The sequence below is a fragment of the Panthera onca genome, chromosome A1 (assembly GCF_046562875.1).
Source record: "Panthera onca isolate mPanOnc1 chromosome A1, mPanOnc1 haplotype 2, whole genome shotgun sequence".
Lineage (NCBI taxonomy): Eukaryota > Metazoa > Chordata > Mammalia > Carnivora > Felidae > Panthera > Panthera onca.
Window position 1 is genome coordinate 198,323,166 of NC_138339.1, and position 21,553 is coordinate 198,344,718.

The window sequence follows — 21,553 nt, forward strand, 5'->3', positions numbered from 1 at the left end:
AGACATGAATTTTTAACTTCACTGTTCCTCGACATACTCAAAGGTTCAGTCCACATAAATTATTTTAACATTATACTTATCCATCAGGATCCATATTGTTGAGTATATGCTCTTAGGATTCAAGCGTGTGAAGTATAATTCATTCCAACAACAGATCATTTCATGTTTATTGGTACCTTATGTGTTTATACACCAGAACAAGTTTTAGCTTTTGAAAACTCTTAAGTGCTTATTAAAAATATTTCCAACTAGTTGAAGAGTATCAGTGGTAGAGTGTCCCCATGATACTAAGGAGTTTTTTTCAGAAGGTTTGAGATCTATGGTCTCAGTGTCAGGTCTTTGAAAGCCTTAATAGTAGATTAAATATGTGAGCAAATTAAATATTTCAAGTGACTGATTTTGCTTTATTAACTGCAGCTTGTTAAGCTCATATGTAAAGATTTCTATGATGAAGTACAGTGTTTTAATGTATACTTATTTCATATATTGCAATTACTTGTACACATGTTGCATATTTATATATTAGTATATTTCACACAGACAACTATAATCCTGATTCATCATCACATCTGTCCCCTCACGCCAAACATGTGAACTTTTAACCTGTATTTATCCTCTTCTCTTGGTTCTAATTTTAGCCATCTTATGTAATTTAATTATTACTTTGTTCTGCCATTTTATCTAATTTTTTTTTTTTTAGTTTGGTCATCTATACATTCAACTACTTTTCATCTCTGCAAACAATTTGGAAAAGAATACCATTTTAAATTGTTTATCAAAGGCCTTATCATTAATTATAAAGTATAATGCATTTAATAAATATTTCCTTTTAATTTAACCAGTTTACTTCTTCCTGGGCCATATATCTTCAACTAGAAATCAGAGATACATTGGATTCTCAGAATACAATATACAATTGCACAGACATTTTCAGAATGTCATGAAATTCTTAAAAATCTATTATATATATTACATAAAGTAATACACAGTTCTATATTTTAAGAAGCTTAATTATAAGTAGCTACTAATTATAACACTAGCTAAATATTAATGTATTTTATTTAATTCTGTGCAAAGTAGACAATTTAATTTTTAAGTTATTTTATGTTACTCATATAGGGTCGGAGATAGATTTTCACTGTTCACCACTAAATAAATAGAATACCCAAAATTAGGCAATGAGAATAGAAATATATATTGTAGAAATATTTTTTTAATGTTTATTTTTGAGAGAAAGAGAGCACGAGCAGGAGTGGGGCAGAGATACAGGGAGACACAGAATCTGAAGCAAGCTCCAGGCTCTGAACTGTCAGCACAGAGCCTGATGAGGGGCTCAAACTCAGGAGTGGTGAAAACATGACCTGAGCTGAAGTCGGCCGCCCAACCGACTGAGCTACCTACGCGCCCCAATATTGTAGAAATATTGTTAAAGAAAATGCTGCATAAATTGTCCTTGGTGGTGGTGATGTTTCCTTTCCTTGTGTGTGTGTGTGTGTGTGTGTGTGTGTGTGTGTGTAGTTATGGTAAGAACACTTAACATGAGATCTATTTTCTTATTGTGCATTTTTAAGTGCCTGATACTTGTTGCATTCTTTGTAAAAAATGAATTTTAACTGACATTCTTTCTAATGGATCAAGAAATTAGTATAGCATTAACTCACTGCCTTCGAGTACATTGGTAGGTGTAAGAGGGAAGATGAGTGGGCAAGTAATTATAGTAGAAGGTTGTATATGACAGTGCCATGAGGGAAATCTTGATTATGTCATATGGACATTCTGTGCAAGAGTTATTGCAGTCAACTGAGAAGACCAAAAAGAAATTCATTAGCATGAGGTTTGAAAGGTGAATCGCCTTTTGAGGAGTCAGGAAAGGTCACTCTAAATGAATGGAAAATGGTGAAAACTATTCTATTTCTAGAATTCGTGGTTTTATTTGCCAAGATAATAAAATTACTTTCTCTGATAACACAATACATGAATTATATAGGGAAGAGTTGTCATTTAAAACTTATGAACATCCCTTATCCTCCCCATACCTTAGTTTTAAAATCCTGTACCTCCAGAAATTCAGAGACATAATGGCGATCAAATTAGATTATCACATGGACAAAAGGCATAATTTGTTTAGAATTAGCATAGAATCCATTGCATGAAAAGGACCTTTTTTCATTATAACTTTCATCTTCATATTTTTTGCTCTTAAAGAAGCTGTGTGACTTTTATTTCCAGCTTGTTCCCTGTGTCATTTAATGACAAGACACCAAGCTTGTGTCCAGACACCAAGCACCTGAAGGAAACTTTATCATGCATTTCTACTGATCAGGTTGTTGTGAAGTACTAACTAAAGAAGGAGACACTGTTGTATTTTTTACCTGATCATGAGACATAGAAAATTTAGTGACACATACAAATTACTAGCTATTTTAGGAGAAGACAAATACACCACTGGGGCACTTACTAACACCATGTATTTAAGTAAGAAAATTATCAATACATCATAGAATGATTTGAAAATATACATGAAAAGATGCTGCAAATCTGTATATTAGATCTTAATTTTAATCACTTAAACAGTGTTGTTATTTTATATCTGTACTCAAATTATTATTTCAAAATGTAATAACCTTTTGTTATAAAGGTTAAAACCAGTCAAACTGCTTAAACCATTTTTCTTTTATCTCAAACATCAGTCATGATATTTTTTTCCTTTTTTTCTTTCTGGCTTTTGGAAAATAAAATACATAATGTGTGGGAAATTTTGTAACTAAAAATGATTGTCTTCATCCTCTGAAGCACTTTGTTTTAACAATATCCCAAAGACTTAAGAGAAACATAATAAAAATAGAAACTAAGATAATTTGGAGTGATGTTTGGATTCTAAAAAGAGAAGGAGGAAGAGGAGGAGAAAACAGGCTGTGGATACAGGAACTTGTAAGGAATCTAGTTCATAGCAAGCTTTTTCAAAAATGTATTTACCTACACTGCCCCAAATTCCACCTGACATGCTAACTTTGTATTTTTTTCTTAGTAATTAGGAATCCAGGCTTAAGAGTCAATAGAACTGAACTGAATTTCATTCCTGGCAATTGCTTGCTTTCTGGTTTTAAGCAAAATTTTAGCCCCTCTGATACTTTCTGAAATGCATTGCGGTAAGGTTCAAATGGATTTAATGAGTTAGCACTAAATACATAGTAATTATTATTTTTATTATCAATGATATCAGCTATAGTAGTAGTAACAGTAGTTGTAGTGATCATTCTAATCTGTAGATAAATTAATTAAATTCAATTAACTCATCTCAACATCTAGCTAAGAAAGCTGCACTGAGGAAATAGAGGCATTATTTTTGTTCATTTTCCTTTTTCAAGATATTTAAAGGAGAGTAATTTTAGAATTTAGGTCTTGCCATGGCACCTACCAAACATTCTGCTAATATGACATAGTAACAGATTAAATATAGAGGTTGAAAGAAAAAGACGATTTGTGTCTAACCTCTTGATTCCTTGGTTTTGGGCCTGAATGAAGGATCCTAGGGCTGGAGTAGATTTAGGATGGAAACTAAGAGTCCTGTTTTAGTTAGAAGAAGTTTAAGATGCCTATTTGACATCTAAGTAGAATCATCAGGGAGGTAGTTTAATTAACGAGTCCTGAGAGGGAGGGAGGTTGTATCTGGAGATGTATGTTGAGAATCATCGTTGTATAGTTTGATGCCCTGAAATCTAGGTAGCATGTGGGAGAACGGTCCATTCTGTCTTTTAATGCATTCATTCACCCTTAGCAGAATTTTACCACTTAATCACCCCCTTTTCAAGACACACTGTCTTTACTTGGTTTCTAGGACACCACTGTCCTCAATTTGCCCCTCATCTTACTCTCTGTTTACTTTGGTGGCTCCCCTCCTCCTGCATGTGAGCATGTCTCAGGGCACTGTCCTTGAACCAAGTAAAGAGAGTGTGTCTGGAAAAGGGGGTGATTAACTGGTAAAATTCTGCTAAGGGTGCATAAATGCAGTAAAAGATAGAGTGGACCATTGGAAGAGAGGTGGTGCCCTTGAGACGAATGGTTCTAGAACCTGTCTTGTAGTTTTCTCATGTCCTGTATTTTCATTCACTTCCCTTTGATGACTTTAAAAGCAATAGCTAAACTACAGTGTCCCTCCATGTCTCCAAGATTAACCCACATTATTCTGATTTTACACCTGGCATACATGGTTATTCCCACCATTTTTAGGATTTTCATATGGAATGTTTACTTTATACCGCCACAGTTACACTATTACCTATGAAGATTCAAATGCTGTCCCATCTTAACAAATTAAAAAAATTATCTTAACCTCCAATGCTTTCCAATTGTTTTCACATTCATTTTATAAACTTACTTTGAAAAGGGTCTGTATCCTTTTTCTCCCATTTCCTATTCTCTCTCAAACCTCTTGCAATATGAATTTCCTCTACAACTCTCCTGAAATTGCTCTGCTTAATGACACCAATGATTTCTTAAACACTGAAACCAGTGGCTTTTTATGATTATTCTCTCTATGCAGCTACTTTAAGTAGGAAGTTGAAAAAAAATTATTTGTACTATTTGCAAGTTTGATTTACCATGACTTAAATTTCAATAATAAATCCCCAGGAACTCCTCTTTGACTTAAGCTTTTCATAGACCCTAGTTTGAAAGCCACTGATCTAGAAAACAAGCATTATGCTAATGTCTTTTACAGAGGACAACACCTAAGGTAAAGGCCAAGCTGATTGTCTCTGGGTTCCTACACATCTCCCACGGTTAAATTTCACATTAATTTGAAATTGATTTTTAGTAATTAAAATCACAGTTATATTAGCCTCTTGACACAAATTTAAAATGAAGAGCTTTAACTTTATAAACGATAATGCTTATTGCAGTTGATGGTACTAAAAGGTAACAATACAACTCTGTAAACACATTTGGAGTTGCTATCCCTGAACATGAGCCAGCATCATAATCTGCTTATCAGTGAGAAATGTTCAGGGAGTGTGAAATTCAACAAGACAAGCCAAAGAAAATTAATTCAGACTTGCCTTAGAAATGCCAATTGACCTAATCTTCTCAATCTATTAATTCTGAAGGTAGAAGGAGGAATAGATAGAAAAGCCTAGGGGGTGATCATAATGACACAAGACCTCGGAGCAGCTCACTGAGTCGGCCCTGCTCCTGAAGACCAACGAGGGAATTCCGAATAGTTATTTTAAATGTGCATAGGCCATTCAGAGTCTTATAGGTCAAAAGCAAAATCCAAAAATCAATAACAAAAAGTGAATTAGGAAACTTGAAGACATAAATAATGTGATGGGTTGATTTAATACAAGTTACTCTTGGAGTTGAAGGCATCCTGTAATAATAGCAGCAAGCCATGCGGAATCCAACAGTGAGCTCCATAGTGAGCTTCACTGGCAGATTTGGAGGTAATAAAAGCTTTGAATCATAATGCTTATAAAATGGCATAACTGTAAAAAAAAATTCCTGAAAAGTAGTATACAGATTGTAGTTGTGACTTAAAGTTTGGAAGCTTCACACTCCACAGCCTGTCCATTCTTCCATTTTCCATGATGAATAATAAAGCAGAAAGCATCTGTAGGTAAGAGATGAAACTGATCTTCTAGGAAATATTATAGATTGTTAAAAAGCATCTCAATATATCATACTTAAATCAAATATTCATTAGCTATTTCATCTAACCTTCCAAGCAGTCAAGTTTTGTAGAAAGAATTTCAAAGAAATAGTAGCAACTGGTAGTTTGGAAATGTAAAAGAAATTCTATTCTAGGTGTCTAACTGACCATAAACACATGCACCGATACCTATATTTTAGTTTGGAGTTTTCTTGGGGTGACTGAAATATAGACCATGGATTTCTTAGCAAGCCATAGTTTTAAGTCTGTATTGCAATCAATATTTGCTTTCCTGTTCTATTTCTCTTTTCCCTTCCCCTTAACCTTGACTTTGGAATAGGTTTTAAAAAGATGATAGAAACAGATTCCCAAGAGAAGAAGTGAGAGCACATCTAAGAAACCGGGAAGAAATGTAGCTTAGCTTAATTTTTATCATTTTCCTCCAAAATAACAACTCTTGGTTAAAGAAGATCTATGAAATATTTGCTTCATAAATGATGACCTCAAAATGACTTCTGGTATTTTTAGCTTTAATTCTAATAGAGTATGACAAGCATAAAAACTAGATTTAATACCAGTAATTATTATAATTATTATAAATTAAATAAACAGCGTTTAACACTAGAAATCTGTTTTTGCTTAACCTGGTTTGTTAGGATGTAGTCCCTGTAGTTTTGATTTGACCTATAGTTACGTTAACAACCCACTTCATGGTCAGCAGCTGTGTCCTGAACAGGCTTTGTTGGGTGGCCTCTGAATAGATTGCCATGAATCTATCACAGACACTGCATTAAGCCCCAGTGATCCCCTTAAAAGGACTAATGCAGATTTTTAAATAAAGAAAAAAAATTTCTACCTGGACTTTTGTGTCTGACAATCTAGGTGAGTGCTGGCCTTGACAGTTACTATGGGCATAATAAGTAGGTGTTCTCTGAACCTCTGTTTTCTTTTCTGTAGAATAGGGATTTTACTACCTCACTGATAGTAAAGAACGCAAACTCAATACAATATCTGGGATGTAGTAATGCATTCCCTTATGTCTTCAGAGCTCAACAATGTTTATTGTGCATTACTGTATACCACAACTGTGTTTAACTGGGGATATGGGCATAACTGTACAACCTTATATTTAAAGTCTCTGTTCTCATGGACTTCATAGTAGAACTGGAAAGAAAATTAAGCAAGACTTTGCATTGTGCTGTTTGTGGTCAGTATAGAGTACCAAAGCGTTTTATAGCCAGCGTAATCGATTTTTACTCTTTCGGAGCTCAGGAAAGTCTTTCTCCATCATGGGACTATTTTGAGGAATTAAAAAAATGAAATTATTTATATATGTCTTTGGTATATAGCATAAAATAAGCATGCAGCAAATGTTACCTATTATTAACACGTTTAAGATGAAATTTTAAAGATCTAACTCTAGTAGGACTTAACTGGCAAAGGCAGAGGGGCGGATGATTCAGAAAAATACAACAGCATGTGAAGAGACCCAGACTGAATGAGACTGGCACTTAGAGGAGCTGGAAAAAAAAGGTGACTGCATACAGTAACAATTTCAGACTGAAAGTTCAGGGTAGAGTATTCAAGGCTAGAGTTATGAAAAGTCCAATTATAAACTAAGTTAGAAAATGTAGATATTAAATTATAGAGGAAACACATCAAAAGTGTTTAATATGAAGAGTTGGCATAATCAAATGTAGACAAAACAATGATAAGGAACAGTTACTGAATATTAGAATAAACAGTTATTGTATGCCAAGTATATCATTTAATCCTCCCCATATAAGATTTACTGCCCTCATTTTACAACTGAAGAGATTAAGACATAAAGAAAGAAACCATTTTCTCAAGATTATACAACCACACTGGGGAAAATGGGATTCTATTCTGGCCTCACCTTTAACTTCTATGATAGATTTTGCCCCCATCTGAGTGATGGTAACAAGATCTCCTTCAGTGTACAGAGAGGTTATATGGGAATTGGCAGCAGTAAGAATTGAGGAAATAATATCGCATGGATTAAGAGAGTAGCAGCGAAATAAAAAGAAAAAGAAGGCTTGAGAGATATTTAGAGTTGACAGCATTTGATACCTGATTTATATTGTGTTTGAGAAAGATGATGGGAAGATGAGTTCCAGGCGTGGCTTTGGCATTGGGTATTGCTTCCATTGAGTGAACTACGGAAAACATGAAGAGGACTGGTTTTAGGAGTGGAGGTTAAACATCATGGGTTCAGTTTTAGACATCTTGGGGTTGAGACATCTGAGACATATCCAAGTTGAGAGGCCTGGTGTAGTAACGTATGTTTTCCTGTCTGAGGGCTGAGATTTGAAGACCATCAGTGGTAAACGGTAACAAACAGTAGTTGAAATCTTGCTCTACAAGAAGTTATAAGAGACAAGAGGACAAAGGGAGGAAACATCAACATAGGGGATAACACCCAATATTTAAGGTTATACACAGAAACGAGATTGTGGAGTTATATTTTCAAAGTTGGACAGAGGTATGGGGTGGGAGGAGGAGGGGCCCAAGATCAACAAGAGGAGAGAGGGTCAAGGTGCCAAATTCTGCCAATATACTAAATAAGGTAAAGACTGGGAAATCAACTGGATTTGGTGAAAGGACTCCTGTGAGAAATTTCAGCAAGGTGTAGAATCCAGAAGGCAGTCAGGCAATTGAGCAGCAAGTGGTGGTGACAAAACTGGATTGAATGGGGATATTTCTTTCTTTAAAAAGTTAGAGTCTAAGTGGTGGAAAAAATATAGAAGTTTGGAGAGGTGACAGGTGGCAGAAGATTTTATTTAAAGACAGAAAGGCACCTGGGTGGCTCAGTCGGTTAAGCATCTGACTCTTGACATTGGCTCAAGTCGTGATTTCAGGCACAGTTTGTGAGATTGAGCCCAGGTTGTGATTTCACTCATGGTTTGTGAGACTGAGCCCTGCATGGGACTCTGCACTCCCAGCCTGAAGCCTCTTTAGGATTCCCTCTCTCTCTCTCTCTCTCCCTCTCTCTGCCCCTCCCCCGATCACATAAGCCCTCACTCGTGCACTCTTTCTGAGAATAAATAAACCTAAAAAAAATAGAAAGAAAGTGTTAGTTGTTTAGTAACAAAACATGATAGATACTCTCAATTTTAATTTAAAAAAGCAAGTCTAAAGTTTGCAAGTAGTTTCAATACCTGAAACTTTTATGACTTACGAGTGATAAATCATAACAATTTAAAGCAATCATAAAATAATACATCAATGATAAAGGTACTTAACCGAATGCTTACTATGGACTGGACAAAATATTCCATATTAACAATAAGATACTTTAATTCCAATACCAACCTCTTATGAATGTTTGACTCTTGCTCCCATTTTTAGAAATGGAGATATTATGGCTGTGAGAAATTACAGTTAGTACCAAAGATAGCTCAATAATTGCACTCTCTTTCCAATAGCAAATTGGTGTAGCATATTTTTCTTTAAATTTTTTTGGTAATAAGATCACAGGAATAAGATCTTACGAGGGTAGAAAAAAAATATTCCTCACATGCTCTTAAAAAAGGGAATGCCTGTCAGTGCAAAAAAAGAGAAGTCCCACAAATGAACCAGGTTTGCAGTGGAATAGACAAAGCCAGATAAAGAGTAAAAATAATCTCTTTTTTCTTAATGTTGTCTTATAGGTATATATTCATTTTTGCTTAGTCTAAAAATATTAGTGGTGCAGGAGTAAGTGAAGCCAGGTAGCACTGTCAGTTGAAACATCTCTAAATACGTTTTCAGTCCTAATAGAGACTTCTATTTTTGCGTTTTGTTTTTATTTCTGGGAACCATTCAAGAGACACTTTAACAATTGTGCTTTGATAGTAGAATGATTTTAGTCAAAAACTTTAACGTTGAACAGAAAGTGTCTTTTCATTGAAGAGGAAATAAATGACGAGAGTGGGGCAAGATGTATGTACAAAGATCTAGGCAGATCATCTGGTTAAACATGGGGGATTGAACCTGAAAAGATTTACGGGACCCTGAGCAATTTGCTGGAGGCTGGTAATAATTGCAACACTGCTTATTCCCTGCTTCCCTTATTAACTTTCTCTGCATCGCCGCTCTTTTTGAGTTCATCCATCTTAATGAAATATCCATCTTCTGTCTTTCTTTCCTGCTTTACATTTTAGACCTTATAGGGGAGTGAAAGTAGTTTTCTCAGCTGGACTCACTCACTAGCCAGAGGCCAACTTTGCTTCCAAGCAAGACTTCATGCAATTTCCCCCTTTAGGCATTTGTTTCATTGTCTACATGAGAGCAATAAAACTTACCAGCTAACTCAATCAAACACATCAGCTGGAAATGTCTTCTTGCTGTGAATGAACCAATCAGTTTACAAAATAAAAAAAAATGGTTTCCCTGGATTTTGTTGTTAGAACACTATGGATCTGTTGTTTGAATATTAGACATGGTTTCTATGTGTATATATTTGTGCATTTCTAAAATCTAGTGCTGACATTTTAAAGTAAGTATTATTATGTTTCTCTTTATAATTAGTTAAAATGTGGGACTGGAGAAATAACTTTTAAGTCAGTTTTGAGAGTTATAGAAGTAAGTACTTTATTCTATCTGGAATGAATTTGAACAAATAACCCCTCTGCAGCAACAATTAAGTTTCCATTCGCTCTTATGATAAGGGAAATTATATTTATGAGATCTTTTTCACATATCTAGGATGCTCCCTGAGCTTTGAATGGGAGGGTCATTGGCATGGATGGTATCACGAACAAGTGTGAAGTGAAGGCTTAGGGGAAATAGTTGTGGAAACACGAAGCTGGGCTTCACCAGAAGCAACCATCAGTGTGTGTGTGTGTGTGTGTGTGTGTGTGTGTGTGTGTGTGTAAAAGATATTTAATTTTCTTACAAATACGTATTCTTGTTATTTTAATTCATGTTTTATCATGCAGATCATATAGTCTATAGGATATCATATGTGGTGTGTGTGTGTGTGTTTCATTTTATAGCCTGTTTGTTCCAGGCCCTGCAAAAGGTATTCTCATGGATAGTTAGGATCATTTATATAGTAAAGTTCAGATCGGAGAGCTTACCATATCAAGGTGATTTATTTGTAATGAATCTTGTGTTGTGGTAGGTAGAAACCAACCAAGACCCCTTTATTTCTGGGGTTGTGAAAATTACTTTTCTATAATAGTAACAATTATTTTTCATCATTAAAAAGCAGGTTTCTTTGAAGCATACCATAAATGTCTCAGGCATAAGCACCATACTGTCCAAGTTCAGAGGATCACTAAAGACATACTAAATCAAATAACAAAGAATGTTTGTTTCTGCCCATATCTGGATATATCATGCAAAAGTGTTTCAAAAGCAAACTTCTCAACGTTTCAGTCATCGGAAATGCCTCTTTATAAAATAGCATTTAGCTTTATTTAGATCAAAATCAATGAATAAGTATTTTTCTGACATGAAAGATGCTTAATTTGTTTTCAAATTGATAGAAACTTATTACACACCAATTTGACATTAACACAAGACAAATTCAAGACCAGTTTAAGATGGAAATAAGAAATCTAGGATGGACACATTATGTATTTAATGTGTATGTATGTATGTGTATGTATGTATTTAATGTGTATGTGTATGTATGTGTATGTATTTAATGCTGTGGGATTACAGCATTATACACACAGATCCAGCCCACCTGACCTTCTCTTACCTGAAGAATGTAGCTTTAGCTATTAGTTCAATGAACAAATAAGTTTATTTTGAACAATGTTTATAATCCATAATAAAAGGGACATTCATAGCTGGACTTTCTGTACATAGGGCCACTGTAATAAATAATGAATTTCTTTCCTCCCTCCATACCGTCCATATATGTATGTATGTATGTAGGCACATATATATGTATCATCTACTATCTGCAATCAGTGTTATTTTAAAATTAATATTTTATATACAAGTACATAAGAACAAGCTGGATGTATATTTGGAGTGTGTGCATGTGTATGTGTGAAAGAGATATTTAATTTTCCCAGAAATAAATAATCCTGTTAATCAATGTTTTTCATGTAGACCGTATGGTCTATGGGATATTAAAGATGCTTTTAATTTTTTTCTTCTACCATAAAATCTAAAATAATATGAATAAATTAATTATAAAATTTAATATCTATACATTTTATGGACTGTTAACCTTTAGTCCCCTTTAATGTTTCATGTGACAAAGAAAACCTGTCATCTAAGTTGTTGAAAAGTTAGCTTTTGGTTCTGTACAAAATGATTTTTTTTAAAGGCACAAATAATTCATGCATACAACTCTACAGACCGAGCCTCTTTGGAGGAAGTTTATGGTTTGATAAGAGGGTGGTGGGGTTCTGTTTTATTTTTGTCTTATAGCTGGAGGCATAAAACAGCATTTTCTGCCTATAAAGGGTACTTAGAATTCGAAATTCAAAACATACCAAGACATATACTTCCTGCTGCCTTGCTAACCTATTTTCCAGGGTCATTTTCTTTCAAGTGCAGTTAAATTTTTTCTCTGTCGAACTGAAGTATGTACCAGAAGCTCTTGGGATTTGAGTTCACCATTCCAGACTTTTATACAGAGCAGGTAGCCTAAGTGAATTTTCCATCTTGTGAAACTCCTGCAGCGAAGCCGCAGAGGGGAAAATGGAGCTAAGTACTGACAGATGCACTATGAGTCCCCATATTGTGAATCAGGCTTGCGGCTGGAAAAAATATATATAATTTGCTGATCTTATAGGATGTATGTTTCAAGGGACTAAGGTATTCACCCCTACATTTTCCACTTTAATGTTTTTCACTGGAAGGTCGATTCAATGCCTATACTTCTCAGGTGGCATCGTTCTCCAGTCTCCACTCCCTCTCCTCGTTGTTTTTATATAGCAAATTGCGAATTCTATTTATTTGAGAACAGTTATATGGGAGGGATGCAAAAAAAAAAACTTTAATGTGGGTAACTGTTAGTACTCCCAACCCCTGCTCCAGTTTTTTGGTCTGTTTGTACAAGGTAACCACAGTGATCTAAATTTCTCTCTTTGATTTGTCCTTAAAGAGTTATTATTGTTGTTGTTGTTGTTATTGTTATTGTCATTATTTTCAATTTTCTGAGTTGCAAGAGATGTACTTTCAGAGAATTGGGTGACTCTTTGATTTTTAGATTTTAGCAGCTATGGGTACAAAGGCATGAGTTTCTGCCTGAGGTCTAAATGCAGCCCATAGATTTATTTCGTATTGTAAGTGTTTCAAATTTGAATTAGCTGCCAATATTTAAGAATTAAGAAATGTTAGCTTTCCTTGAATGCTTGGATGAACCAGTAACTCCACTCCACTCTTTTTTTAAAGTTTTATTTATTTGTTTTGGAGAGATAGTGGGAGTGGGAAAGCGGCAGAGAGAGAGGGAGAAAGAGAATCCCAAGCAAGCTCCACACTGTCAGCACAGAGCCCAACATGGGGCTTGATCCCAAACACCAGAGATCATGACCTGAGCTGAAATCAAGAGTCAGACACTGAACTGCCTTGAGCCATCCAGGTGCCCCAACACCACTCTACTTTTGAATGGCCACAAAACCCCTCTAAAGCTGCCACTTTAGAAAGCACAGCCTCCCTCAGATTTGTTGGTCCTATACTGCCTATCATTCCCTTCACTTGAGGCCATGTCTCCATTGCCATTTTTCATCTTTCCACCCATTTTAGCTTCACTTACTTAACTGCCAGTTCATTGAAGTCATTTGAGTTTTCTGTTCATTCTGTAGGAAGAACAGAGATGTTACAAATTTTCTAGCAACATTCTTATAAGTTAGTATATGCTGCCTGGAGAGAGGCAATAAGAATAATGCTGGGGTTGTGGCCTAAGCAGCAAAGTAACCCTTTAAGAGTTACAGTATTTGCCAGGGGAAGCAAGCAATCACATCAGACATAGTGGACACGCACTTGAGATGACGGCAAGTTTGCCTGAAATAGTTCCATTACGGCAATTGGAAGAGAGGCTGGTACTTACTGCACATTTTATTCGGGCGGATTAACACACATTCGGAAATTCGGGCTCCATAATAATCTTGTTAGGTCCAACTTACAGGTAAGAAGCTAAAGTCTAAGGTCTCATCTGATGTGATAAAATCAGTAAGTGGTAGTCTTAAGTTTTGAAGGTGCATTTCTGTTTATTATATTGTACTCCCTTAGTGTTATGAAAACTTTAACATTTTTTACAGCAGCCAATGAAATCCAGATATCTGTAAGCAGAGAATTAGATGCTAAGAGTAAGGCTTTTCAAAGAAATCAATTCCACTGGTCTCATTTTTTGAGGGCTTATGACGCATTCATCATGCCACTAGGTACTTTATAAAGGTTATCTCATTTACCTTTACAATTTCTCAGTTTGTAGGAAAGTATAATCATTACTCTGTAGAAGAGGAAACTTAGGTTCATTGCCCCAGGCAATATATCTAAGATCACAAAACTAATAGGTCACTGAGGCAGGATTTATATCCTGAGGATAATTTCTTCAATGCCTACTTTCTGTGCGCTATACCATTAAAGCTCTTTGTTGAAATATATAACAAAATGAGGATATAACCATATAAGCAAAGATATATCACTACCATCACAATTTTGCCTGTGTGTAGTTCTTGAGATTTGGGATGAGATCATAAGTAAGTCAGTGTCTTGGTTCAAGGCTTTTAGTTTCGCTTCTGACATATAGGGAAGAGATATGTCAACTTGACACAATATTGAGAATAAATTTAAGAGTTTTAATGATTGATGACAATCTAGTACCACAAAGTTTTCTGCTATTAATGGGAATAGAACCCTGAGATATACCCTGAGCTAGAAAAGTCAACTGTTAACCTCATTTTAACATTTTATCCCAATTTGTAACTATTTGTGCTTGCCTTTGCTTAATGTGGATGCCCTATCTTCACCTTTGTCTTTTAAATATTTTTTTGGGTTGGATTGCATACAGTTAATTAAAAAAATAATTCCTTGTAGAAAAACTTACTTGGAAAAATTAAACTGACAAAAATCATTCATTAAGCATAAGGAACCAGTTCATGGTAAAGGGACTTGAGTATGCTTTATTTAATGTAAGAGAAATAAGTTGCTTGGGCCAGGAGTTGTTAAACTTTATGACATCACTCCTTGATAGTTCCAGGGATATGGTGGCCATATTTCTCCCTTATTTGTGATTATATGGCTTTCAAATTACCTCCCTGGTTCTCGGGTCTTATTTCTGGTTAGGTATATATTGGAATATGCATCCCCATTGTTATTATATTACAACATTCTAATGTTATGTTTAAAAAGTGTGATTCTTAAGGGAGGACCCTCTTATAGGGTTTCCTTTGCTATCTTAAGTCAAAATTGTATTTCTCACTTTAGACTTCTTATTGTCTTGTTAGAACTTCTTTCTAGACAGTTACTCTCCATATCCATTATAGAAATAATTCTTTTTCCATAGATTTCACTCAGCTTTCAAGTAGATTTAGGGATGTTTTTTGAAACCTTATGTGAAATGCAGTCTTCTGTGTTAGGAAAATAAGTGTGATTTCCCTTCATAAGCAAACAGCTATTGTCTACAGCAATGTTGTACGTGTTACCATTTCTTTCCAGTGGACATGGGGATACAGGACTATGTAAGTTTTAAACTTTCTTAATGAAGCACTGAATTCAAATAGGAATGCCAAAAAGAACTTTGCAAAAGAACGTTAAATAAAAGTAACCTGATATTTTATAATGCTAGAGTACCCATACCTCTGAATAACATGAAACAATTCTTGTCCTCAAAGAATGTAGCATCTAGAATGAAAGACCAGCCCGTAAATAGGCTGATACTTATTATGTGACAAATGATACAAAAGAGGAACAGTATGATAACAGGATGCTCTACAAGCACACGGGGGGTGGGGGGGGGGGGTACACCTAACCTGATCCTGAGATCTGGGGAGTTGGGCGTATTGTCAGCATTACAATTTGACACAGTGAGATACAACAGAACAAGAAACTGAGACCCATGTGAAACTTTCAGAAATGAGCTGGCTGGACAAAAAGATATAGAGAGGAAAATAAATACTAAAAAGATTAATTTTCTTGTTCAAGAGCACTTACATGGTTAATAGAAGAAGCTTTTTTTTTTTTTTAACATTTATTTATTTTTGAGACAGAGAGAGACAGAGCATGAACGGGGGAGGGGCAGAGAGAGAGGGAGACACAGAATCGGAAGCAGGCTCCAGGCTCTGAGCCATCAGCCCAGAGCCCGACGCGGGGCTCGAACTCACGGACCGGGAGATCGTGACCTGAGCTGAAGTCGGACGCTTAACCGACTGTGCCACCCAGGCGCCCCAGAAGAAGCTTTTACTTCTTTTTTTACTAATCAAAAAAAGTGTCATTTTCAATATCTTGTTAGGAAAATACATAGATACTTTGTTGTTGTTGTTGTTGTTGTTGTTGTTGTTGTCTTTGTTGTTTCAGTAGCATAGGGTCCCTGTGATTCTGTAAGTTAACATTAACATGACAGTTTCAACAGCTACACAGGAAGTTTAAAGTATTGTTTAACTTACAAAATAATCTCTTAGTCCATTTGAGCTCTTTGGTGACAGTAATTAAAAAATGAACACAATCTGCTATAAGATTCTATTTAAAAGAAGCCAAAAGAAGTAAACAGCAATAATGTTATGAGTAAAATCTGTCAGGATTTTCCCTGACAACAACAGAAAAACAAAATGGAAGAACTTTTCTATAGTAGAGCACTGAAACACATCCATGTATAAGTTTTAAATTTTCTTAATGAAGCGTTAAATTTATATACAAACCACAATGAACATTGCAAAATATATATAAATAATTTGAACTCATGAACTTAGAATGGTATACCTTTGATTTCCTTAAAGTGTGAATTTTCAGTAGTTGTATAGTTCTGGCCCCATATTTGCATTCTTAGTTTTTATGTCAAATACAGTAATCTGTGTGAAAAATATAACTGTGGTGTCCATTCATAAACAACCATTGATTTTCTACAATGATTCTGATGACTGTCAGTGCCAACAGTGTAAATAGAATAACATCTCTACACTCGAGTTTGCAGTGTCTTGTGAATGTGTGAGGAATAGGGAAGAATGGATAAAACATATATTAATAACTACTAGTTCAACAAACATTTATTAAACATTTATTGGAACTATTGCTCATCCTTAGAAATAATAAAGCGATCCGGACTTACTCATGAAAGTTTCCCTAATAGTCATCCTAAAAAGTATTGTGGAGGGGCACCGAGATGGTTCAGTCTGACTCTTGATCTCGGCTCAGGTCATGATTTCACAGTTCATGAGATCGAGCCCTGAGCTGGGCTCTGTGCTGACTCTGTGGAGCCTGCTTGGGATTCTCCCTCTCCCTCTCTCTCTGCCGCTCCCCCGCTCATGCTCTCTCTCTCTCTCTCTCAAAATAAATACATAAACTTAAAAAAAAAAAAAGGTTCTCTGGAGACTCAGAGGAAGTTGTGCTCATTCAAGTTAGAGATAACAATAATTTAAAGATTGAGATAGCATTTTACATGAATCTTGAATAAAGTTTGACAATTGGTACTCTTTTTTTGTATTTTTATTCTATATTATTAACATTCATTTTTATAGTCATTGAAGACCTTTTTAGTATTCTTGGTATAGGTCTGTGTCTCTCCTCATATTTCCTCCTCTTCCCTGTTTATTTCCCCATGGTTATGAACATTCTGTATCAGCCTTTAGAATCAATGTTCTTGAACTATAGCAATATAAGATGGTGATATGATGCCAAGGCTTAGCAGTGAGATTATATATTGAAATCATTTCCAAATCAGATATTTTACATTAGAGGAAGGCTGCAAGAATAAAGGTTTTGTCACAACTTGTCATAAACGTGAATACGGATTGCCACCTGCTTTGGATAACAAGTGATTTTCCAGAGAAGTTGTCTACAACATGGTTGCCTTTATCAGCATGTTTTCTTCTCTGCTGGCATTGTATTTGTCATTTTTAATATGGGCTTTTGTTATCTATTGCTGTAAAGCAAACAATTTGTTTCTGCATGAAATAGTAAGGATGTGACCTCAAGTTCCCGAAGACAGCTCTGCCTCCTTTTATTTTTCCTTGGGTGTATTAGGGGAAGGTTTATTTCTGACTATTTTATGTAGATCTACATTCCTCTATACATGAATTTTAATACATTTGCTAATCAATTGGATTATGAATATAACTCCAGACAGCTGATCTCTTCTAAGTTTCATCCTAGCACAATAACTACTATTATGGCACAGTCCTAAAGAAAAGGAAGAAAAGAAATGTTCCAATATTTATTTTTTCTCTCAAAAATTGTTTTTCAGGTTTATGTATTTTTTGAAGTAATCTCTACACCCAAGGTGGGGCTCAAACTCAAGACCCGTGGGTCAAGAGTTTCACACTCTTCTGACTGAGTCAGCCAGGCACCCAAAAATGTTCCAATATTTAGATGGAAAGCGGGGCTTAAAAATATTTAAAAGGCTTTTGAAAACAAATTGGAAATGGATAGGTGCCAAAGCTGGGCCTGAGTCCGTTATTTAAAGTGAGTGACTCAAAATGTTGATTTTCCTGCCACAGGGGAATGTCAACACTTGTAAAGAAAAGGATATTGACTTAAAGCAAATGAGTTAGAAGGCTACATCAAAAGCTTTTCTATGGTTAAGTGAAAGCTTGATGAAGAGTGGCTTTTCTCCTTATGAAACAGTAAATTTGACTTTATGTACTAGTGAATTATATGATATAGACCTTACCAAAGTCAGGTGCTGCCCTTATTGTTTTTATATTAACATCTTAAATCTTCACAGTCACACTAGGAAGTAAATATAGTTATTATCCTTATCATTTTAAAATATGGGAAATAGAGCCCCAAAGGGTTTAAGCAATTTGCTGAGAGCCATGCAGTTATTAAGTAGTAGAAGCAGATTAAAACTTACATAGTCTGGTCCCAGATTCTCTATGCTCTTAACCATTTCATTATGCTGTCTCATGATACACAGAGGCCCTTTTTAAAGTCAAATAACACAACCTAAATATTTTACACTTACATTGGACAAAGGCTTAAAAAGTCATAATGAATTCTTACAGATTCAGTAAAAGAGAAAAGGGAAGGGTCTTGTTCTAAGGCAAGAAGCTTGAATTAAGTAATTACTAATGACAGTGTTAACAACCCTTATTTTTCAGTGACCATTTGATAAACTATGTCACTCTCAATGTTATGCAAAGATCTTTTCTAGTTTGTCTACCAAAGAATCTTTTCAGATAATAGAAATAAGTGTAAGTTGTGGTCCTTTGGGCGGAAATGCAGACAGAGATAAGCATGGACTTGGATCACTCACTGTAGGCCATTTTTTCCAACACAAGACTTTTTTCTTATCCTGCTAAAGAACCTTATTTCTCCTATTACCATTATAATAAGATAGCACAGAGTAAAAAAGCACAACAAGACATTCAAAACAAACTCAAAACCCTCAAAAATTCTTACTGATCATGCTTTATATGTGAGTCTTATAAAATAAGTAGAGAAGCCCATGTGACAGAAAATATCAATTATGCAGTGTTGCCAAACTTTAGTTGGTTTTAACAATGTATTAAGCAAATAATTTATATAAACGTATTCCACTCAGAGTTTAGGTACATACTTAAATATCTACATTTGGTATAATATAAAATTGAATTTTCAAAGGAGTTAAGGGACTTGTTCAAGGGTATGTAGTCTAGTGGTAAGGATGTGATGAATGCCATGAATCAGTCCATGCTCTCAGACATTTGCTCTAGGTGGTCATCTTTTGGATGCCTGATCCATAGGTATCAGACGTTGGGGGGATAGCACGAACCCAACTGAGACTCCACACTCATGGCACTTATCTGCATCTAATAGAAGAGAAAAACAAATAACTTACTATACGTCAGATGCTCATAAAGATATCAACAATGAATTAAAGAAGAATACAGAGCCATAGAGTTATGGCAAATGTGAAAATTATTGTATATGGAGTGGCCAGCAGAGGCTCTGCTGATAGGAGAATCCAGAGGAAGCCATTTCTGAGTACCCGATCTTAATTTTCAGGCAAACTGACTTCACCCTACAGCATTTTCCACCCAAGAAGAAACAGATTCAGAAAGCCTAATTAATAATAGTGGTTTAAGTGTGGGTAAGCCGTTACTTGTAATACATATATTAAGTCTGTAAAATGGGTAGAATTATGTAACTAACAGAGCATACTAAACTGTTAAAAAGTAACATAAATCAACAAATCAGGCATTTAAGTATGATTCATTACACTAATGAAAAAATGCAAATGCCAAAACATCTTGGAAAATTATTTAAATTTACTAAGAAAAACTTATATTAAAAAGATAATAATTAATGCCTATCCACCTGTCAAAAATAAAAAATGAAGAATCTAAAATTGACTTACATTTCAAAAAACAGACATTCTCTTAAAGAGCTGATGGCAATAAAATTAGAATAACTTTCTTTTTCCTGGAAAGGATAGATAGATGGATAGATAGATGGATGGATGGATAGATAGATAGATAGATAGAATAAAAGGTTCCCTTTTTCCAGGTTTCAATCTCAATTCTGCCATTAAATCCTAAGGCAGTTTTGACAATTCATTAAACAGAACAGTATCAGACTTACTGAGAACATAAATGAGGTAATTAACATAAGATTTTTAACCCAGACCGTAGTACAATAAGCACCCACAAAATATTAGCTATTACTGTTGTAAAATACATAATGGTATATTCTGTAGCCATAAAATTCAGCTTTAGAATTTAATAGCATGCTGAAATTTTTATTAATGTATTATGTATAAATAAAAACTGTAGGTTACAACACAATATTTATAGTATAATTTTACTTTGTAAAAATAATATTTATTTTATCATGTATAACCACATTTATGTTTCACTGTTTAAGTAGTTCAAACTTTTATTCATTATAATAGTTCCCTAATGAAACAAATGAAAGAAGAGAAATAAATAATACCAAAAGAATTAACAGAGTTTATTTCTTTTTTTTAAATTTATTTATTTATTTTGAAAGAGAGAGACCAAGAGAGGGAGTGGGAGAGGGGCAGAGAGAGAGGTAGAGAATCTCAAGCAGGCCCAGTGCTGTCAGTGTAGAGTCAGATGCTGGGTTCCAGCCAAGGCACCATGAGATCATCACCTGAACTGAAACCAAGAGTTGGATGCTTAACCAACTGAACCACCTAGGCACCCCTAACAGAGTTTATTTCTGAGTGGTAGGATTGCATGTGATTTTAAATTTTTTTTCATTTACTCCTTCATATATTGTTTTTCAACTCACATTATCAAGTGCCTACATTTTGCTAGGGCCCTGTTTTAGATGCTAGGATGGTCAAGGTCTCTGCCTGATGGGGCTTTCACTGAGGTGTATAAGATATTTATTTATAAGATTGTATAAGAAATTCATTTATAAGATAATTTTCACAGTGTTATTGTTATAGGGACATGAAACAGTAAGGAGGTAGAAAGTGACTGGGTAGAGAGAGGGAGGCAGAAGTTGCTAGACATATATATATATATATGTGTGTATATATATATATATATACATATATATATATACATACATATATATATATATATACATATATATATATACATACATATATATATATGTATATGTGGTCAGAGATCTGAGGAGTTAAGAAATGAACTGAGACCAGTATAGGGAGAGGAAGACAGACATGTGAAGAGCGATCTGGTCAAAGGGCGAAGGGGAAGATTAAGCTCCGCCCATGTGACAATGGGAAAATGACCACCAGAGGGCGCATCTTGGAGGACGGGAAATTTGCCAGCTGGAGTCAAATGTTCCTTCTTCTTCACACTCCTGTTG

The 21,553-nt window shown here is 35.0% G+C and overlaps 1 protein-coding gene and 1 long non-coding RNA gene across 9 annotated transcripts in view; one reads left to right on the forward strand and one right to left on the reverse strand.

Annotated features, from left to right (window-relative positions):
• Positions 1-21,553, forward strand: part of PCDH9 (protocadherin 9) — a 916,519-nt gene that overhangs the window by 42,056 nt on the left and 852,910 nt on the right. The gene's annotated exons all lie outside the window — the stretch shown is intronic.
• The window catches only part of LOC132681995 (uncharacterized), a 128,280-nt gene that overhangs the window by 939 nt on the left and 105,788 nt on the right, over positions 1-21,553 (reverse strand). The gene's annotated exons all lie outside the window — the stretch shown is intronic.